This window comes from Centruroides sculpturatus, unplaced genomic scaffold (assembly GCF_000671375.1).
Source record: "Centruroides sculpturatus isolate CEXI.00-Female unplaced genomic scaffold, Cexi_2.0 scaffold1765, whole genome shotgun sequence".
Classification (NCBI taxonomy): Eukaryota; Metazoa; Arthropoda; class Arachnida; order Scorpiones; family Buthidae; genus Centruroides; species Centruroides sculpturatus.
The window spans coordinates 30,447-53,326 of NW_019385957.1; the positions used below are offsets into that span (position 1 = coordinate 30,447).

A 22,880-nucleotide genomic window follows, 5' to 3' on the forward strand; every position below is an offset into this window, starting at 1 on the left:
TTGAAAATCCAGAAATAATTTAAAAGTATAAAACAAAAAACACATACAAACATGAGGAGACTTTCTAAATAATGCACAGAATTAGCAGATTCGCAAAATATTACAATCGAATTATGGCTGGAATTTAATATTGTTAATTTAATTGGTTACTGTAGGAAAATAAAATAAATTTCGATATTGTTACGAAAAATCCTAGTTAAAAAAATTTAGCAAATAATCAGGAGTAATTAGATTTTTAAATAGAGAATTGACCATAGAAATAAAAATCAAACAACGTCTAATGAAATAAAAAGCGCGTTAACTGCATTATTCATTTATTTAGTTCTTAATTTGAGTCGTTCGGACCACCGACCGTCTCTCGAGATGTTAGGATAATGGTTCTACCCTGGAAAGTTTCGAAAGCTATGTACACACCTAACACTTCCTCCGGACAAATCCATTATCTCGAATGGGGATGAGCGACGACTGGTTTCACAGAGAGGAAGTCGAGTGAAAATTTGCTTCCTATTTGCGAAATTTTTGCACAAACAGCTATAAAACCGCCAATTGTCGTTGGAATATTTCAATTTACGACCATTTCTAAACAGCGGAGAAGAGTTTGCCCTCATAAAAGCGAATCTCGAAGCAGAATGGAAGATTCGAATTTAAAGTAACAGAGTAACGCGTAACAACTTGGAAAATATTTACCTAGTTTTGGTTAATGTTTATCCGTAAGGAATATATTTTATAAAATAAATTAGAATATATACATTTTTTTTTTCTTTTAAGTGGAATAATAACAATTTCTTGTTAAGAAGGGAGCACTTTTTAAATTTTAAAAGTCGAGCGAAAATTATCGATATCGATAAAATTATAGTAATTTTCGTGCATTGTCATTACGTTTCAAAACGTACGGCGTATTTATTTTTTACTTCAAACTGGTTCGGTTAAGATTAATAGCCAGCAACAGTCGGTGAATGGTGGGAAAAAAGTGTGACCCAACGACGCCCGATCCATGCATCTGTCATTCACTCCATAGCGTCACAGCACGTGATTCATTCGGCGGTATGCCGTTGCTAGGATACGGGACAAGGGGAGAGACATACCAGTCACGCCGCACTTGGCACGAGGTCACAATCCACACGTACGGTTCTCTCTTCTAGTGGCGCCATCTAGAGGTTCGTCGATTCGACACAATTGATTGTTTCGCCGCTCCATAGACAATAAGAACCCGTACACAGCCTCGTGTTTCTCAAGTTTTCAAACAGATGCTTGCTTGCTACATCTTTTCGGTGTTCTCTTTTTAATTTTGAAGATTAACCGAACACTGCTCGAATCCTTAGTCTAGCAAGAGCACTCTCTTACAATTTATGTATCCTATTAGAGAAAACAATAGGGATTCGTTATCGACCCAATGATAACTAATAGTTCTAAATCATTCATTCGTTATACCGTAGTAAAATATACTCTAATTCATTGTTGGCTTACTATTATTCTTCGTTCTATTTCCTCAGTTTCTTTTGTTAACAAATTTTTATGTTGATGAGTAACTGTTCTTCCTCGAAACTGAATATGTCGTCTTTAAAATAAGAAAATTTTAAAGTATTTTGGAGGAAGCACGCAAAATTTAATAAGCAATGTACGGTTCGTGTACTTTTTGAAGTTTTATAGGCCACCGAGTTCAAAAACAGGCGTCAAAAACTGATTTGCGTGTCAGGGGATGGGTTTGTATGTCTAAACCGATACTAAAATTGTCATTCCGGTTATTTGCAGTTCATTTATTTTATTTTTTATCAATAACTTATGAGAACGGGAGTTCAATCTAAATCACTAAATTTTCCATCCGGCTACATAAATGTATTTTAATTTAAAAAACTAAGAACTGGTCCTACCTTTTTTTCGGTTATTCTGATTTGGAATAGAGATAAAAATCGCGCTTTATATTTAATTTCTCTTAACGTTACAACGCGTAATCTTTTAAAATTTAGTTCCGGATCCGTAAGCATTGTCTATAAACTTGTTTCTATTCAGAAAAAGCATATCTTTCGACCAGAATTATTATTCTAGAATATCAAATACAATAGAATAATACACGTCATCATTATATAGTCCAAATAGACCATTAAGTTAATGACTGAAAGGAGTCGAATTGTTATCGTCGGCCGTAAATGGAAGTTTCGAATTCGATACGATTATTGTTTTTGGGTCGCCCACGTCCCAAACTGTACGACATTTAAACGAGTCATTACGTAGAACAATCGTCGCTTATTATTTCTCCAAACGTCATATTTTCCAATGTTTTTTTTTATGCATGGTTCTTTGTTCGACGCGATATTCTCTTAGATAAAGACCTCTATTTTTCCGGGCCATTAAAGCTGGTGAAAGCGAGCGCGATAAAAGGTCGTCCATATTTTTCCGTCTACTGCACGCGAAGATGCGACGGGGTCAATATCACGTGCGCTAGATCCACCCGTCCGTTTCTTCCTTCCTCCGAACACGAGGATTAGAACAAAACGCATCATACAAATCGATATAAATATTATAATTAAGCCGTCGACTGGAGGATAAAACGTCATTCAAGTATCTCCTAGATCGAATATTCTTCAGAATTCAAGAAAGCTTTGGAGATTAGAAAATTCTAACTTCGGTTCATTCGCCACACAAATTAAATGGAGGATAAACCGAACTTTTAAGAAATATTTGAAAATTAATGTACGAATGTAATTAATTTTAGCCACGTAAATAGTTGTAATACTTCATAAAATATCCAATCTTAATTGCTAAAAGTATAGAGTTATTATCTATTTGTACAATTTATTGTGAAATGAAAAGTACTGTACATAGATGTGTTATACATAATTTTATTAAAATAGCCTAATCAGTAACATTTAAGATGCAAATTTTTAAGCACACAAAAAACTTTTGAACAAAACAATATAATCATACATGAAGTTTTATTCAAGCCAGTAGACTGCTACTTTTGTGGTGGTGTGAAACGGGTAAAGAAAAGACTCGAAAATGGTATAATTTTTGTAGTTTAATTAAATTCCAAAAGAATATACTTAATGAATACATCAAAACAATGATAATTAACAGGCTTGATATTTAATTAAGTAGAATTGATTGAGAGAAGTGTTTCTGCTTCAATTTGCTTGTGTAGTAGTTGTATTAAAAAGGAAGAATCGAGGTTCTTCGGTATTCCAATTATTTACATTACATTATAAAAAGTAACTTGTTTTCTTTACGTCAGTATATTTTATTTCTTCAATAAAAATGTTTGTATTCAACACACAGTTTACTGCTCGTGTATTTCAATCAGTTTTTAACTGGATGCAGAAATGGACTCAGCTCGTCTTATTTACAAATAAAAACACACATGTAAATTTATGCGAAGACAGATTTATGTGTATAAAAATGGTATTTAAGCGTTATTTTATCAGCTACACTTGAAATTAAAAAGATGTTTTAACTTAATCAATAACGTAAATTACGGAAAAATATAAAATTGTTTTGATATTTTATCAAACAAACAGCATAAATGTTGTATGTTATACCTACGTTATTTGATTTAAACATTAATAAATTCAAATTAAAAAAGAAAAAGAAAACGTCTATACAAATTCGGCCAACTCATTTTGTAATCGGATCCACGGAAAATCTCCCGTTACCGATTAACGAAATATTTATCGTTTGGGGGGACTTTGTTCTTGGCAAACATTTCCGTAACTATCTGAAAGGATCTGTAATAACGGTGTCATCTATAACATGTTAGTTGANAGTCCATTTTTTTTATGGGCAAGAAAGGATTTCTTCTAGTTAACGAAGGTGGGAAGAAGAAAGGTTTCGAGTAACCGACGTTTTCTACACAAAGAAGCGTCGACGGCGGTACCAGACGTCAAATTCGGTAATAGGCTAGTTCAACTGTGGCCACGACCCGACATCTAAGCCGAGAGACGTGACTTCCGGACCAATTGACTAAAAGCCGAAGGTCTGGAGTAAAAAGTACCTACGTGTTGAAGGGCGTTGACAGATTTATCCTTACTTGGTTACTATCCAAAATTATCTTATGGACGAAAACCAGATGTTTACTCTACCGTTCTTCCTACGTAATTCTGTTCGTGTTCGGTTGTAACTTATATTAGTTAATTATCAATAGGCCTAACTATACAGTACCGTATTATAATACATTGAAACAATGAGATGCAAGTACATTAATAATAAAATAGTTGAAATAAAATCGCCAAAGGACGATACGTTTTCATTCGAATATTTTTTTTTTTATACTGGAAATTTGTTTTATTTGCAATAAAAATGTTTCTAAATTTAGTTCCTGGTTCCGCGATACCCGACGGAAATATACTTTCACTTGGAAGATTTTTATTTGCGATAAATATCATTTTGCTTACATATCCTAAATTGCACGTGATCTATTTGTATCAGTCCAAAGTTCTTACTGGATTTCTCTTTTCGAGTAAGCACGCTGATTGGCTCTTCGGGTATTGACTCTTCAATCAATGCAGAGATGGAGCACATACGTCTGGAAATGCTAAATCCATTTTCTCGTGTCGAATTGTTTGTATTTTATCGGATTGACGACAATCTAATTAAAGAGATGACGAGCGAATGCGATTATAAGCAATAGGGAAAACAGGTTAAGGACTATTGTTATACAAAAATAGGGATTATTATTTGCGCGAGTCTTGTCGTTAATGATCTTTCGAGTTCATTATTAATTTATTATTTCGTTTTTTTCTCCTTCTTCTTCTTAAATGAAAAGAAAACGAGCAGCGGGATGCTAGTAACGACAGGCGAATGCACTCGTACACAAAATCGATCGCCTTCTAAGAAATCGTCAGACGAGAATAAAGATATTTTTGGAAACGTCGAAGCCATAAATTGCTTTGAAATTAACCTTGAAGCACTTAATATTTTTTAATAAAATAATTTATTTTATTAATATTTAATTTCTCTTCCTTCTTTCCAATTTAATAATTATCACATTATTAATTAAAAATTCTTGATTTACATTTTGAAATAAACCGTTGATGTAGGGCCTAAGCTTTTTCTTAGATTGAGCTTAATTGATATTATGTAATTTGCATAAATACATAAGATAAATTAAAATTGGCTTCTTTATTTTAGCTTTTACTCTTTGTAATATATTTTTAAAATGTTTTATTTATTAAAATCCGCAAGACTAGAGTACAATAGAGGAGAGTAATTAGAATAGTCTATGAAAGATTTCTCTCAAACATTTAGGCAAAGACAAACTTAAGTAGGTCGTCGAAACAGCTACATTACTAGGTTACTACTATCAAGTTATTAAAAAATTATAAGCGATAGGTTGATAAATCTATCGTAAGGATTACTTATTTCGTTAGTCTACTCGTTATTTAGTTTAAAATTTCTCAATTATTGAAAAAAAAATAGTCAAAAAAGTAGCTAGACCTATAGGCAAACCTATAAGTAGAGGTCATAAATAAGGGGGACATTTGGGATATTTGCTCCAGGGTCCGGAACGAATGGGTGCGCGATCAAACTATCATTAATAGAAAAAAACCCTATACATATTTGGAGCCCGCGTGAAACTCTGTTCTTGTCTTTCTTCAATCGATACTTATACATTTAAAATATTTTGAGTGAAAATAAATTGTCACCATTTTATCCTATTTAGTTAGACTAATGCATCACACATAGGTCCACTACTCATCCGTATTTCCGTCACGCTTATTCTTCCCTATTTGATTAGAACTATACAAAAATTAATGTTGAATATGTTATATTTTTGACAAATCATATAGGCTAATCCATATTCATATATGAACAGTTATCGAACTTTTTATGTAAAGAAAACAACAAAGAAAAAGAAAAAAGGATTTTGTATGTAACTTCTTAACAATTATATTCTCAATAAGCATATTAACCTATTCAAATGATAAGATGTGAAGCGAAGATAAAACCGGACAGCAATGATAACAGGTCCCAATCAAAATGTTAATTATAAATTGATAGAGGTTCAGTCAACATTATGATTAACAACATGTAAGATTCATTCCGATTACGATACTCGCAGTTTCAATTGTGAAGAATTTTAATGGATCTTAACGAGATGTAAAAAATTTAAATTTAGTCCTATATTACAGGTTACATCTAAAGACGCTCGATTATTGATATTAATACGAATTTATTATCATTTTGAATCATAAATATATTTAATATTAGGTTAGAAATTTTTAATTAAAGACGATACCTCCGATTCAAAAGGTTTACAAACGAAAAATTTCTCCTCTTTTTTTTGGTTTGTGTCTATAGATCTACTTGACTTTATACCCTTAAATATTTTTAGAATAAAATAATTCATATAGTTAAATAAACTAGATCAGTAGGGCCTATTATAATAAGTTTTTAATTAGTAATAGTTTATTTAACTACTGTACAAGAATGTATCTATTATTATAATTGATAAAACAGCAATCTAAACAATACAAAAGAAATTTATAACATAAAAGAGCATTTAAGTTAATGTAATTTTTCCTGATGCTTTTAAGAAATTGGAAAGTTTTCACCATTTGAAAGACTAGAAATTACAATTCGTGTTTTATTTTTATGAAAGAATTCTCGAAATGCGTAAGTTATCTTGGAAATCGTCATTATAGACCTATCTGTTTCATCACCATCCGGTCTCCACTCTGATGTTTTTATGCGTTGGGAACAAAAACATCTGGAAAGTAAACTTGCGCGATACGACCAACTTTTTAAGTTTAACTCTCTTTAAAATAAAAAAAAAGAGTCCTTATTCATTAATTTAATCCATAAATTAAAAAAATTTTTTACTTACTTTTCTTTCTTTTAATAAGTAATTCTCTTGGACAAATATAGTCTAATAACAACTTTTCCTTCAACTTTGTTAGTGATTCGCATAAAATTTCGGAAACTTCTTGTCCCGTTTAGGACTGTAATTAGAAAATTTATATTTCTAATTAATAATTAACTAATTATAATAGTTGTAGAGTAGATAATTAGTTATATTTTAGAAATAATAATTACAAATATAGTTTATTAGTACGGATCACACTCTTCTAAGCATTGATGTTCGCATACTTTTAGGTTTGTAGTATTCATCTTTGGTTTGTTATTACTACAAAAGGGACGCAATGCAAATAACAACCGATATAGTAGGCCTATAAACCAGAAGGTTCTTCTTACTAATGTAATAACGTTAAAATAACGCGTTATTTTCACACGATTGACAAAAATGCGGCAATTAATTACAGTTCATCAATTCCAGTTTTCCTTTCGCACTTCAATTTTGGAAATTCAATATTCGTTTATAATTAAATTTACACATTACGAACTCTATCACGTGTAAACCTAATTTCAAACTATAATTACAAAACAGCTTCGTTTTAACTAGTTTAGTTCGACGAATTTAAAGGTAGCAAATTAAATTTTTAGTACCGTGTTTAGTAATAAAAAAAAATCGATAACTCATAACATCTTTGCAAAAGTCTCGATAGACAAACCGTGTAAATTCTTAGCATTTTCTAACTGAGAGCACGTCTTTTCCGGTCTTTTTTGTATTGAAATGAGTTATTATATAATTTAGATGTTTATATTAACCTTATATAATATATTATAAAACTCAATATACAGGAAAATTCTAAAATTCAAAAGGAATTTATGAAAAAATAATGAAGATTGGTTTTCGAATGGACAGAAAATGGAAGATTTTCCGAAGATATAAAATTGCTTTTCGAATGATATACTTGAACAATTTTTAAAAAGTCATTGAAGTTCTATTGCTTCCAGAGCAAAATTTTCGCAAAATTCATCGAATAAAATAGTTGTTTTATTATAAAATTTATTTTTAATTTCACAAATCTAATATTTGTTTAACCAGATGTAATTTCCTGAATTAAGTTAAAGAATTTTACCCAATATAAAATTATTAGTCAAAAAACTGAATCAATACTTTTTCAATTTTTTATTTTTATTTTTCGACGATTCGATGTTCTAGGAGGTAAATGGCGTCAGACTATTACGGAAGGACCCGGATTCGAGTGCGGGTCGGAACCTCTTGAAATTGGCAAGGGTGTTCGACCCGGATACGTCGGGCTCCCTCCCTCGCCTCCCGGCCGCCTCCATTGTGGGCCTGCCCAATATCCTCGACGGACAGGTAAAAAAAAAAAGAAAAAGAAAAAAGAGCGCTTAGTACCGCAAGATAGAAAGAGTTAAAAAAAGAATACGTTTTTATATGCACGCGATAAATGTAAATTAAAAATAATAAACGTTATAAAATATTTACACTTCGAACGTAACCAAAAAATGTAAAATATGCGTAACATCGCATAAGGAATGTCTTAGTGGAAAATTACATTATCTAAAAGGCGAAATTATTTTTACTTTTACAGAATGTAATGAATATCGATTGAAAATCCAGAAATAATTTAAAAGTATAAAACAAAAAACACATACAAACATGAGGAGACTTTCTAAATAATGCACAGAATTAGCAGATTCGCAAAATATTACAATCGAATTATGGCTGGAATTTAATATTGTTAATTTAATTGGTTACTGTAGGAAAATAAAATAAATTTCGATATTGTTACGAAAAATCCTAGTTAAAAAAATTTAGCAAATAATCAGGAGTAATTAGATTTTTAAATAGAGAATTGACCATAGAAATAAAAATCAAACAACGTCTAATGAAATAAAAAGCGCGTTAACTGCATTATTCATTTATTTAGTTCTTAATTTGAGTCGTTCGGACCACCGACCGTCTCTCGAGATGTTAGGATAATGGTTCTACCCTGGAAAGTTTCGAAAGCTATGTACACACCTAACACTTCCTCCGGACAAATCCATTATCTCGAATGGGGATGAGCGACGACTGGTTTCACAGAGAGGAAGTCGAGTGAAAATTTGCTTCCTATTTGCGAAATTTTTGCACAAACAGCTATAAAACCGCCAATTGTCGTTGGAATATTTCAATTTACGACCATTTCTAAACAGCGGAGAAGAGTTTGCCCTCATAAAAGCGAATCTCGAAGCAGAATGGAAGATTCGAATTTAAAGTAACAGAGTAACGCGTAACAACTTGGAAAATATTTACCTAGTTTTGGTTAATGTTTATCCGTAAGGAATATATTTTATAAAATAAATTAGAATATATACATTTTTTTTTTCTTTTAAGTGGAATAATAACAATTTCTTGTTAAGAAGGGAGCACTTTTTAAATTTTAAAAGTCGAGCGAAAATTATCGATATCGATAAAATTATAGTAATTTTCGTGCATTGTCATTACGTTTCAAAACGTACGGCGTATTTATTTTTTACTTCAAACTGGTTCGGTTAAGATTAATAGCCAGCAACAGTCGGTGAATGGTGGGAAAAAAGTGTGACCCAACGACGCCCGATCCATGCATCTGTCATTCACTCCATAGCGTCACAGCACGTGATTCATTCGGCGGTATGCCGTTGCTAGGATACGGGACAAGGGGAGAGACATACCAGTCACGCCGCACTTGGCACGAGGTCACAATCCACACGTACGGTTCTCTCTTCTAGTGGCGCCATCTAGAGGTTCGTCGATTCGACACAATTGATTGTTTCGCCGCTCCATAGACAATAAGAACCCGTACACAGCCTCGTGTTTCTCAAGTTTTCAAACAGATGCTTGCTTGCTACATCTTTTCGGTGTTCTCTTTTTAATTTTGAAGATTAACCGAACACTGCTCGAATCCTTAGTCTAGCAAGAGCACTCTCTTACAATTTATGTATCCTATTAGAGAAAACAATAGGGATTCGTTATCGACCCAATGATAACTAATAGTTCTAAATCATTCATTCGTTATACCGTAGTAAAATATACTCTAATTCATTGTTGGCTTACTATTATTCTTCGTTCTATTTCCTCAGTTTCTTTTGTTAACAAATTTTTATGTTGATGAGTAACTGTTCTTCCTCGAAACTGAATATGTCGTCTTTAAAATAAGAAAATTTTAAAGTATTTTGGAGGAAGCACGCAAAATTTAATAAGCAATGTAGTACGGTTCGTGTACTTTTTGAAGTTTTATAGGCCACCGAGTTCAAAAACAGGCGTCAAAAACTGATTTGCGTGTCAGGGGATGGGTTTGTATGTCTAAACCGATACTAAAATTGTCATTCCGGTTATTTGCAGTTCATTTATTTTATTTTTTATCAATAACTTATGAGAACGGGAGTTCAATCTAAATCACTAAATTTTCCATCCGGCTACATAAATGTATTTTAATTTAAAAAACTAAGAACTGGTCCTACCTTTTTTTCGGTTATTCTGATTTGGAATAGAGATAAAAATCGCGCTTTATATTTAATTTCTCTTAACGTTACAACGCGTAATCTTTTAAAATTTAGTTCCGGATCCGTAAGCATTGTCTATAAACTTGTTTCTATTCAGAAAAAGCATATCTTTCGACCAGAATTATTATTCTAGAATATCAAATACAATAGAATAATACACGTCATCATTATATAGTCCAAATAGACCATTAAGTTAATGACTGAAAGGAGTCGAATTGTTATCGTCGGCCGTAAATGGAAGTTTCGAATTCGATACGATTATTGTTTTTGGGTCGCCCACGTCCCAAACTGTACGACATTTAAACGAGTCATTACGTAGAACAATCGTCGCTTATTATTTCTCCAAACGTCATATTTTCCAATGTTTTTTTTTATGCATGGTTCTTTGTTCGACGCGATATTCTCTTAGATAAAGACCTCTATTTTTCCGGGCCATTAAAGCTGGTGAAAGCGAGCGCGATAAAAGGTCGTCCATATTTTTCCGTCTACTGCACGCGAAGATGCGACGGGGTCAATATCACGTGCGCTAGATCCACCCGTCCGTTTCTTCCTTCCTCCGAACACGAGGATTAGAACAAAACGCATCATACAAATCGATATAAATATTATAATTAAGCCGTCGACTGGAGGATAAAACGTCATTCAAGTATCTCCTAGATCGAATATTCTTCAGAATTCAAGAAAGCTTTGGAGATTAGAAAATTCTAACTTCGGTTCATTCGCCACACAAATTAAATGGAGGATAAACCGAACTTTTAAGAAATATTTGAAAATTAATGTACGAATGTAATTAATTTTAGCCACGTAAATAGTTGTAATACTTCATAAAATATCCAATCTTAATTGCTAAAAGTATAGAGTTATTATCTATTTGTACAATTTATTGTGAAATGAAAAGTACTGTACATAGATGTGTTATACATAATTTTATTAAAATAGCCTAATCAGTAACATTTAAGATGCAAATTTTTAAGCACACGAAAAACTTTTGAACAAAAGAATATAATCATACATGAAGTTTTATTCAAGCCAGTAGACTGCTACTTTTGTGGTGGTGTGAAACGGGTAAAGAAAAGACTCGAAAATGGTATAATTTTTGTAGTTTAATTAAATTCCAAAAGAATATACTTAATGAATACATCAAAACAATGATAATTAACAGGCTTGATATTTAATTAAGTAGAATTGATTGAGAGAAGTGTTTCTGCTTCAATTTGCTTGTGTAGTAGTTGTATTAAAAAGGAAGAATCGAGGTTCTTCGGTATTCCAATTATTTACATTACATTATAAAAAGTAACTTGTTTTCTTTACGTCAGTATATTTTATTTCTTCAATAAAAATGTTTGTATTCAACACACAGTTTACTGCTCGTGTATTTCAATCAGTTTTTAACTGGATGCAGAAATGGACTCAGCTCGTCTTATTTACAAATAAAAACACACATGTAAATTTATGCGAAGACAGATTTATGTGTATAAAAATGGTATTTAAGCGTTATTTTATCAGCTACACTTGAAATTAAAAAGATGTTTTAACTTAATCAATAACGTAAATTACGGAAAAATATAAAATTGTTTTGATATTTTATCAAACAAACAGCATAAATGTTGTATGTTATACCTACGTTATTTGATTTAAACATTAATAAATTCAAATTAAAAAAGAAAAAGAAAACGTCTATACAAATTCGGCCAACTCATTTTGTAATCGGATCCACGGAAAATCTCCCGTTACCGATTAACGAAATATTTATCGTTTGGGGGGACTTTGTTCTTGGCAAACATTTCCGTAACTATCTGAAAGGATCTGTAATAACGGTGTCATCTATAACATGTTAGTTGACTTTAAGGCCATGTTTTACCGATTTTGGCCAATTTCAGTTTAATGTAATAAGAGAATCTCTCTTGATTTTGGCATCTTTCTTAGATGAGAATCTGATTATTGTGTATGAGACATTCTGGAAATGCGTTAACGTCAGGAGGAAAAATGCAATTTTCTTCTTAAATAAAGTGAAATAAAGAAAAATGAGTCCTGTTTTAAAAATAAATAAGGCCTAAATTATTAATTTGTTTAATAAAGAAATATTGGAATTTAATTATTAAGAGTTTTTTTTCCCATTCCTACAAATTGCGTGCTTACAGTAATTTGTAAGCACGTAAGACGGAAAACATAAATGTAAGGAATTTTTACTGATAATTTAGTAAAAAGAGATTATTTTACTAAGTAAATATAATCTATAAAAGATTCCATACGTTTTTTTCAGAGATTTCGTCTCTCGAGAAAACATCGTTGAGTATAAAAACCAGGGCTGTGGAGTCGGAGTCGTAGAGTTTTGGTGTTTTAACCGGAGTCGGAGTCGTCAAAAAATCCGCCGACCCCGACTCCTTTTTACTTCCCAACTTGTTACGTATACACAACGGAAAAGTATTGAAATAGTGTCAAATTTGACCTTCCATGTTTCTTTTGCAAATCTATACGTTTAGAGACTTCCCGAACCCCCAAAAAGTCAATAAAAGAGGAAAAATTCGCGCGCGCGCGCGTGTGTGTGTGTGTGTGTGTGTTGGCATCTAATTTGTTTAATTTCTTTATTTTCTGTTCTGAGATATTAAACAATATCTCAGAATGGGTAAAGTTTAAGAAACGAAATGNGTTTCTTTTGCAAATCTACACGTTTGGAGACCTCCCGAATCCCCAAAAAGTCAATAAAAGAGGAAAAATTCGCGCGCGCGTGTGTGTTGGCATCTAATTTGTTTAATTTCTTTATTTTCTGTTCTGAGATATTGAACAATATCTCAGAATGGGTAAAGTTTAAGAAACGAAATGTGGCACTGTAACTTGCGTATAAAAGGGCATTAATACTATTAAGTTTTGGTTCTTAATTAAAGGTCGACAGGGTGAAGACAAAAGGGATCATGTTTCATATCTCTTAATGAATATTTTACTCGTTATTAGCTTTCAAAATTTAAAAAATAAAAAGTAAAACTCGTCTCTACCCTCAAAGTAAGCTTTTTTGTCATTTTATAATAGTACAGTAAAACCTGTTAAGATATTCTCGCCTACGATGTCAGAATGTGTATGAGGACACGATTTAGTTCAACCACTCCGATGCTTAATAACTAACTCCTGTGTTAAACCATCTGATTCCGATTCTAACCACTCTGATTACAGAAATTATTAGGCTTCAAACAGGGTGAACAAAATCATGCCCCCCCACACACACAGTAACATCCACACATATAGAAAAAAACCTCGAATCTTTTGCATATCTCGAAATTTCAAGGTGTCCCGAGTCCAAAAATGTAAAAATTTGGGAGGGGACATTTTTCGACTGAGCGCTACACTTTCCCTCTGTTATGTATAACAGCCGGAAAAGTAAAAATTATCCAATACATATTTATATATTGANATCTTTTGCATATCTCGAAATTTCAAGGTGTCCCGAGTCCAAAAATGTAAAAATTTGGGAGGGGACATTTTTCGACTGAGCGCTACACTTTCCCTCTGTTATGTATAACAGCCGGAAAAGTAAAAATTATCCAATACATATTTATATATTGACTATGTCATTACTTAGAGGAATCTTTTAGCTTTGGAATAAAAAGTTTCTACGTTCTATCTTTATTAGAACTCTATTAATTGAACCTTTTATTCTGAGGTCATGTGACGACATCAGAATTTCCGGGTCTCTTTCGGTAACAAGTTCGCCCCTGGTCGGAGTCGAATGGTAAGGAAAAGTCGGAGTCGGAGTCGGATGGTAAGGAAAAGTAGGAGTCCGAGTCGGTAGATTTTTACGCGACTCTACAACCCTGATAAAAACACATTAAATGAATCGTAAGTAAGTTGTGTGATGAAAACCAAGAGAAAATTATTTTTTGAGAAAATGCAATAAAAAGGAAGAGAAAAAGGAAAAAAAGCGTTACGTCATTTATGAACTCTATCTGAAGGAAGAACTTCGATTTAAAAGACTACATGTCAAAACACATTGTAAATTGACAAAGAATTTTAGAAATATGCAACGAGTAGAAACCGATATCATTCGATTTGACAAAAATTCCTTTTAAAAAAAATGTTGCATTATCGTTTAAACACCTTCCTCTACGACAATATTATCGCGAAGAAAAGGTGTTTGCAATGACTGTCGTGACCCATCAATTAATGTTCAAAATCCAACTTAAGAAATGGTAATTCGCTTGCCGTTTGTAGGCTATTTCATTTCTCTCAGAATAAAGATTATTTTATAAATATTTTGATATATTTAACAGAAAGTAAACAGTAAAATAGATTTGAAGATATAACCAATATTTGCATTTTTATATTCGATCATTTAAAAAAAAAAAAGCATTAAATAAACTATTTAAATATTTATTGTTTTCTAAAAGTGAATCGAATATAAAAACGCAAATATTAAAAAGGACAAAAACACGCAGTATTTACAAAAATATATATATATAAAAAAAATAAAAATATATCCTTATCAATAAAAAGAAAAGAAATAAACAAGATATAACAAGGGTTTAATGCCATTAAATCCTTGTTATCTCTTGCTTTCTCCTTTTCTTGTGTGTGTTTTAGTATAGGCCTATTTGTTTACATGATATTCGATCATAACTGCATATAAAACAATGGATCCTATATAAGTTGAATAAATCAACGTCATATTCCGAGAAAAAAGGTATGAGGATCAGATTCATACATCATCTTATATTTTCCCTTTTAATATGGATTAAAATAAAATAAATTGTTAAAACATTCCGGAAATTAGTCTCGAATTCCTCCGTCAGAATCCAATACATCACCTTACGGCAACTATAAAAGATGTTTCTCTGTGACAATACAAATATTAATAAGTTTATTCCTTATACCAATCGGTTAACTCGTATAAAAGTTTGTCAAACAATTTCAAAATTAATGTTTTGGTGCTTGTTTTGAGATTATAAGGAATTGGTACTTGCGATGCTTGATCAACTATCGCAAGTTTCCATATTAAAAAGCTGTTATAGTTCGCTAAAATTTCGAGTTCAAAAATTCTCTCCCCTTATAGTCCCATTACAGTCCGTATAATTTATCCTAATATCTTCGTTTACTGAATACTTTTTTTCCTATTTACCAACTTTCGTCCATTATTTAGCACTTCAAATTAAAAATATACTATTTAATTTAATGTATAAATTAAAAAAAAATACCACTTTTAATTTAATTATTAATCACAAGACAACCGATTTCTTGTAAAAAAATCAAAGGAAATTTGATATTTTTAAACAGAAAAGAGAGACTTGTAACGTGCNCTACTGTTTTGTGTTATATGAAAAATTCTTAAATATGTAAGCATACGTATTTTCATCTATCTTCCTTAATTACATATTTTCTTGTTGCCATATTCTTCACATTCTTTGTTTTTTGAATTCAAGAATTTATCAGATTGTTCTTCGATTTTTATTTTTTAAAACATTCGAATTCTTCGTGTTGATCCTGGAAAATCCATTTTATTATGCAAATTTCCGACAGATTGAAAGTTAATATCTTGTTAAAAGTAAACTTTTTAATAAAACATAAAATTCATCTGGATACGAGTCCAAGTTTACTTGCCATGGCTAATCACCAGGAACAACTATTTCCATTGAATTATTTTTTAATTTATCAAAATATTGGCCAATTTCTTCATTTACAATGAGAAAATCTTAATAAAATCATTTATAATTTTTACAAGTAAAATCTTGTCATTTCTTCTATATCAGGACATCGTTTACTTAAAAGCAAACGATGTCATTTACGAGTCTAAGAAATGGTTCTCATCAAAATTCATGTAATTCTGTAATTTATTATTCAGTTACGGATTTTGTTTTTAATTCTTCTAATTCCAAAGATGATAAAGTTTACATCGCATAAGATATTGATGTAGTAAGGAAGTGATGTAGGCCTACATATTAATATATATAAAATATCAGTGACAACGGTACGAGATGCTATGTATGTGTTTAATAGAGATAAATATCCAATAAAGCTTTATTACCCAGTTAAAACGAAGATATTAACCGAATGTTTAAATGCTTGTAAATTTATAAAAATGTTTCTAGTTTTATAGATCGTAGCATTTAACATTTAGTAACGTCGATATTTTTAAAAATATCTTTTATTCTGAATTTTTTTTTTCTCGTGGATTCTTTCGAATTTCTTACCATCAATATTTTAAAAAACATACTTTTTAAATTTGAATAAGTATTTACAAAATATAAAATTTTAAATAAAAATTCAGTTATATTTTATGGAAAGATTATACCTGAAACAATAATTTTTTTAACATGTGATAAGTTTTTTTTTAAATATTGTTTATTTATTTTAGAGTAAATCAAGAGTAAAAATGACATTTTATTTCGTGAATATGTCGACGCTTTAAATTTAAATGGCTTTAAACTAAATCTCTAAATAAAAACACAGATTAAATATATTTTAATTTTCTTTTGTTTCTATCCNATCAACTATCGCAAGTCTCCACATTAAAAAGTTGTTATAGTTCGCTAAAATTTCGAGTTCAAAAATTCTCTCCCCTTATAGTTCCATTATAGTCCGTATAATTTATCCTAATATCTTCGTTTACTGAATACTTTTTTTCCTATTTACTAACTTTCGCCCATTATTCAATTCTTATTATAGTCTATTCTACAAAAAAGTTACTAAAAACTCGAAGATGAAATTATCCTCTGACTGAACTAAAGCTCATTTCTACGAAAAAAAGAGAAAAGAAAGAGAAAGTAATAAGTAAAAAAAGGAACTTTCTAAATTTTTCTAACTAAAATTGACCTTCGAAAAAAGAACAAACTTGACAAATCGAGTTTGTCTTTTTTTTATTGAATTTTATACCCGAAAAAAAGACACTTCTTCAGTCAAAATTGGTTATTTCTTAAGAAAATTTAACTCAGCTACTCGATAATATGTTTTGTTACAGGATTTGGATCATATAATTTATCCTAATATCTTCGTTTACTGAATACATTTTTTCCTATTTACCAACTTTCGTCCATTATTTAGCACTTCAAATTAAAAATATACTATTTAATTTAATGTATAAATTAAAAAAAATACCCCTTTTAATTTAATTATTAATCACAAGACAACCGATTTCTTGTAAAAAAAATCGAAGGAAATTTGATATTATTAAACAGAAAAGAGAGACTTGCAACGTGCATCATTTTTCAGATACATCTATGTGATATATAAGCAAAACAGTCTATTCTCTTGTTGAATTTATAATTGTTAAAGAGTTGTTGAAACAAGATACGATCTGAGACCTTTAACTTAATATCCATTTATTATACCTCTCTGGCTTTTACTTCCTTTGTCGAGTGCAGTAACAAAACAATTTCTTCGCATAACGGACGTAAATTTATAATAAAAAAATGTAAGTTTAGATTATATAAATTTACATTAACAGTATCTTTTCAAACGTTAAATGAAAAAATATTTAAAAATTGTATAAAACAATTACAAAGGAATTGAACTGGTTTTATTATTTCACACAATATTTGAAACATTGACGTTTGAGATGATTTAATTTTATCCTTTAGTCAAATAATTATACAGGCTTTCTGCTAGAAGCATTCTTCTTATAGTATACCCATAGAAACAAATGAGTTTCCAAGAATTCCATGATAAACTATTGCTTTATATGTAGAAGGATATGTATTTAGCATATAAGGGTTCACTACTACCATTAAAAAAACCACAGATATTGAATCCTTTCTCATCTCAAAGAACAAAGACAGTTTAGCAAGAGTAAAAGGACGTCTAACAACCCTAGTTTTAAGCCCTATTTTTTAAGACTTAATATTTTGCTATAGATCTTTCCATCGATCTAAAATATGCTTAATTTAATCATATTCCTAAATTAAACTAAAATTATAAAGTGAATTTTAAAGTCAATTAACGAGCTCCAAATCAATTAAATTTTTTAAAAATTTAAATAAATATTTAATAACGTTGTGATTAATCTCTACACACATTTTTCGTGAATATTTAAATCTAAATAACGATAGCTCAACATACACATTGAATAAATATTGCACTTTAACAATAGATGTGTACAAAAATCATTTCTAATGGGATTATTTAATCAGAATCGATTTTTCCGTCGTAAATTATATAATAATTTACAAAGTTAAAATAGATTGAAGTTTCGAATTATTTGTTTGTTAATTACAACATATTTAATAATTATTTAAAAGTTTCTAAAACTGAAAATAAATAGTACATTCGAGGAAATTAAATCTATGCCTGTTTAGAATTTAAAAACGTGAATTAAATAACGATTTAAAAACTTTATTGGTCATAAGACTACGTTCCAAGTTTAATATTAACTATCATTAACAATTTTAAAATTAAATTTAGAATATATTCATGATTCATGATCAACATCTCATTATAACAGTATATAAAGAGAGCGAAGTTAACTATACATTTGTAAGACTCTTACTATTATGTTATTAATGATTACAACAATCAATCTAAAAGCATCGCATTATAAATGTAAAAATCAGAAAAATAATAGCGTTATTTACTGAAATATAATTAGTTAGTTTTGTGATTTGATACGTTTCATTTAAGTTATCCTTNTTCGATGTTCTAGGAGGTAAATGGCGTCAGACTATTACGGAAGGACCCGGATTCGAGTGCGGGTCGGAACCTCTTGAAATTGGCAAGGGTGTTCGACCCGGATACGTCGGGCTCCCTCCCTCGCCTCCCGGCCGCCTCCATTGTGGGCCTGCCCAATATCCTCGACGGACAGGTAAAAAAAAAAAGAAAAAGAAAAAAGAGCGCTTAGTACCGCAAGATAGAAAGAGTTAAAAAAAGAATACGTTTTTATATGCACGCGATAAATGTAAATTAAAAATAATAAACGTTATAAAATATTTACACTTCGAACGTAACCAAAAAATGTAAAATATGCGTAACATCGCATAAGGAATGTCTTAGTGGAAAATTACATTATCTAAAAGGCGAAATTATTTTTACTTTTACAGAATGTAATGAATATCGATTGAAAATCCAGAAATAATTTAAAAGTATAAAACAAAAAACACATACAAACATGAGGAGACTTTCTAAATAATGCACAGAATTAGCAGATTCGCAAAATATTACAATCGAATTATGGCTGGAATTTAATATTGTTAATTTAATTGGTTACTGTAGGAAAATAAAATAAATTTCGATATTGTTACGAAAAATCCTAGTTAAAAAAATTTAGCAAATAATCAGGAGTAATTAGATTTTTAAATAGAGAATTGACCATAGAAATAAAAATCAAACAACGTCTAATGAAATAAAAAGCGCGTTAACTGCATTATTCATTTATTTAGTTCTTAATTTGAGTCGTTCGGACCACCGACCGTCTCTCGAGATGTTAGGATAATGGTTCTACCCTGGAAAGTTTCGAAAGCTATGTACACACCTAACACTTCCTCCGGACAAATCCATTATCTCGAATGGGGATGAGCGACGACTGGTTTCACAGAGAGGAAGTCGAGTGAAAATTTGCTTCCTATTTGCGAAATTTTTGCACAAACAGCTATAAAACCGCCAATTGTCGTTGGAATATTTCAATTTACGACCATTTCTAAACAGCGGAGAAGAGTTTGCCCTCATAAAAGCGAATCTCGAAGCAGAATGGAAGATTCGAATTTAAAGTAACAGAGTAACGCGTAACAACTTGGAAAATATTTACCTAGTTTTGGTTAATGTTTATCCGTAAGGAATATATTTTATAAAATAAATTAGAATATATACATTTTTTTTTTCTTTTAAGTGGAATAATAACAATTTCTTGTTAAGAAGGGAGCACTTTTTAAATTTTAAAAGTCGAGCGAAAATTATCGATATCGATAAAATTATAGTAATTTTCGTGCATTGTCATTACGTTTCAAAACGTACGGCGTATTTATTTTTTACTTCAAACTGGTTCGGTTAAGATTAATAGCCAGCAACAGTCGGTGAATGGTGGGAAAAAAGTGTGACCCAACGACGCCCGATCCATGCATCTGTCATTCACTCCATAGCGTCACAGCACGTGATTCATTCGGCGGTATGCCGTTGCTAGGATACGGGACAAGGGGAGAGACATACCAGTCACGCCGCACTTGGCACGAGGTCACAATCCACACGTACGGTTCTCTCTTCTAGTGGCGCCATCTAGAGGTTCGTCGATTCGACACAATTGATTGTTTCGCCGCTCCATAGACAATAAGAACCCGTACACAGCCTCGTGTTTCTCAAGTTTTCAAACAGATGCTTGCTTGCTACATCTTTTCGGTGTTCTCTTTTTAATTTTGAAGATTAACCGAACACTGCTCGAATCCTTAGTCTAGCAAGAGCACTCTCTTACAATTTATGTATCCTATTAGAGAAAACAATAGGGATTCGTTATCGACCCAATGATAACTAATAGTTCTAAATCATTCATTCGTTATACCGTAGTAAAATATACTCTAATTCATTGTTGGCTTACTATTATTCTTCGTTCTATTTCCTCAGTTTCTTTTGTTAACAAATTTTTATGTTGATGAGTAACTGTTCTTCCTCGAAACTGAATATGTCGTCTTTAAAATAAGAAAATTTTAAAGTATTTTGGAGGAAGCACGCAAAATTTAATAAGCAATGTAGTACGGTTCGTGTACTTTTTGAAGTTTTATAGGCCACCGAGTTCAAAAACAGGCGTCAAAAACTGATTTGCGTGTCAGGGGATGGGTTTGTATGTCTAAACCGATACTAAAATTGTCATTCCGGTTATTTGCAGTTCATTTATTTTATTTTTTATCAATAACTTATGAGAACGGGAGTTCAATCTAAATCACTAAATTTTCCATCCGGCTACATAAATGTATTTTAATTTAAAAAACTAAGAACTGGTCCTACCTTTTTTTCGGTTATTCTGATTTGGAATAGAGATAAAAATCGCGCTTTATATTTAATTTCTCTTAACGTTACAACGCGTAATCTTTTAAAATTTAGTTCCGGATCCGTAAGCATTGTCTATAAACTTGTTTCTATTCAGAAAAAGCATATCTTTCGACCAGAATTATTATTCTAGAATATCAAATACAATAGAATAATACACGTCATCATTATATAGTCCAAATAGACCATTAAGTTAATGACTGAAAGGAGTCGAATTGTTATCGTCGGCCGTAAATGGAAGTTTCGAATTCGATACGATTATTGTTTTTGGGTCGCCCACGTCCCAAACTGTACGACATTTAAACGAGTCATTACGTAGAACAATCGTCGCTTATTATTTCTCCAAACGTCATATTTTCCAATGTTTTTTTTTATGCATGGTTCTTTGTTCGACGCGATATTCTCTTAGATAAAGACCTCTATTTTTCCGGGCCATTAAAGCTGGTGAAAGCGAGCGCGATAAAAGGTCGTCCATATTTTTCCGTCTACTGCACGCGAAGATGCGACGGGGTCAATATCACGTGCGCTAGATCCACCCGTCCGTTTCTTCCTTCCTCCGAACACGAGGATTAGAACAAAACGCATCATACAAATCGATATAAATATTATAATTAAGCCGTCGACTGGAGGATAAAACGTCATTCAAGTATCTCCTAGATCGAATATTCTTCAGAATTCAAGAAAGCTTTGGAGATTAGAAAATTCTAACTTCGGTTCATTCGCCACACAAATTAAATGGAGGATAAACCGAACTTTTAAGAAATATTTGAAAATTAATGTACGAATGTAATTAATTTTAGCCACGTAAATAGTTGTAATACTTCATAAAATATCCAATCTTAATTGCTAAAAGTATAGAGTTATTATCTATTTGTACAATTTATTGTGAAATGAAAAGTACTGTACATAGATGTGTTATACATAATTTTATTAAAATAGCCTAATCAGTAACATTTAAGATGCAAATTTTTAAGCACACGAAAAACTTTTGAACAAAAGAATATAATCATACATGAAGTTTTATTCAAGCCAGTAGACTGCTACTTTTGTGGTGGTGTGAAACGGGTAAAGAAAAGACTCGAAAATGGTATAATTTTTGTAGTTTAATTAAATTCCAAAAGAATATACTTAATGAATACATCAAAACAATGATAATTAACAGGCTTGATATTTAATTAAGTAGAATTGATTGAGAGAAGTGTTTCTGCTTCAATTTGCTTGTGTAGTAGTTGTATTAAAAAGGAAGAATCGAGGTTCTTCGGTATTCCAATTATTTACATTACATTATAAAAAGTAACTTGTTTTCTTTACGTCAGTATATTTTATTTCTTCAATAAAAATGTTTGTATTCAACACACAGTTTACTGCTCGTGTATTTCAATCAGTTTTTAACTGGATGCAGAAATGGACTCAGCTCGTCTTATTTACAAATAAAAACACACATGTAAATTTATGCGAAGACAGATTTATGTGTATAAAAATGGTATTTAAGCGTTATTTTATCAGCTACACTTGAAATTAAAAAGATGTTTTAACTTAATCAATAACGTAAATTACGGAAAAATATAAAATTGTTTTGATATTTTATCAAACAAACAGCATAAATGTTG

At 31.1% G+C, this 22,880-nt stretch overlaps 1 long non-coding RNA gene across 2 annotated transcripts in view; it reads right to left on the reverse strand.

The window, feature by feature from the left end:
• Positions 1-6,522: 6,522 nt before the first annotated feature.
• Positions 6,523-22,880, reverse strand: part of LOC111612806 — a 38,940-nt gene continuing 22,582 nt past the window's right edge. The window contains exons 1-3 of one of the 2 annotated variants that reach the window (XR_002754679.1): positions 7,027-7,119; positions 6,818-6,932; positions 6,523-6,748 (exon numbers count right to left, since the gene is read on the reverse strand). This is a non-coding gene — a long non-coding RNA (uncharacterized LOC111612806). Of the gene's footprint in view, positions 6,749-6,817; positions 6,933-7,026; positions 7,120-22,880 lie in introns of those variants that run through there. The other variant, XR_002754678.1, reaches the window with a different exon arrangement.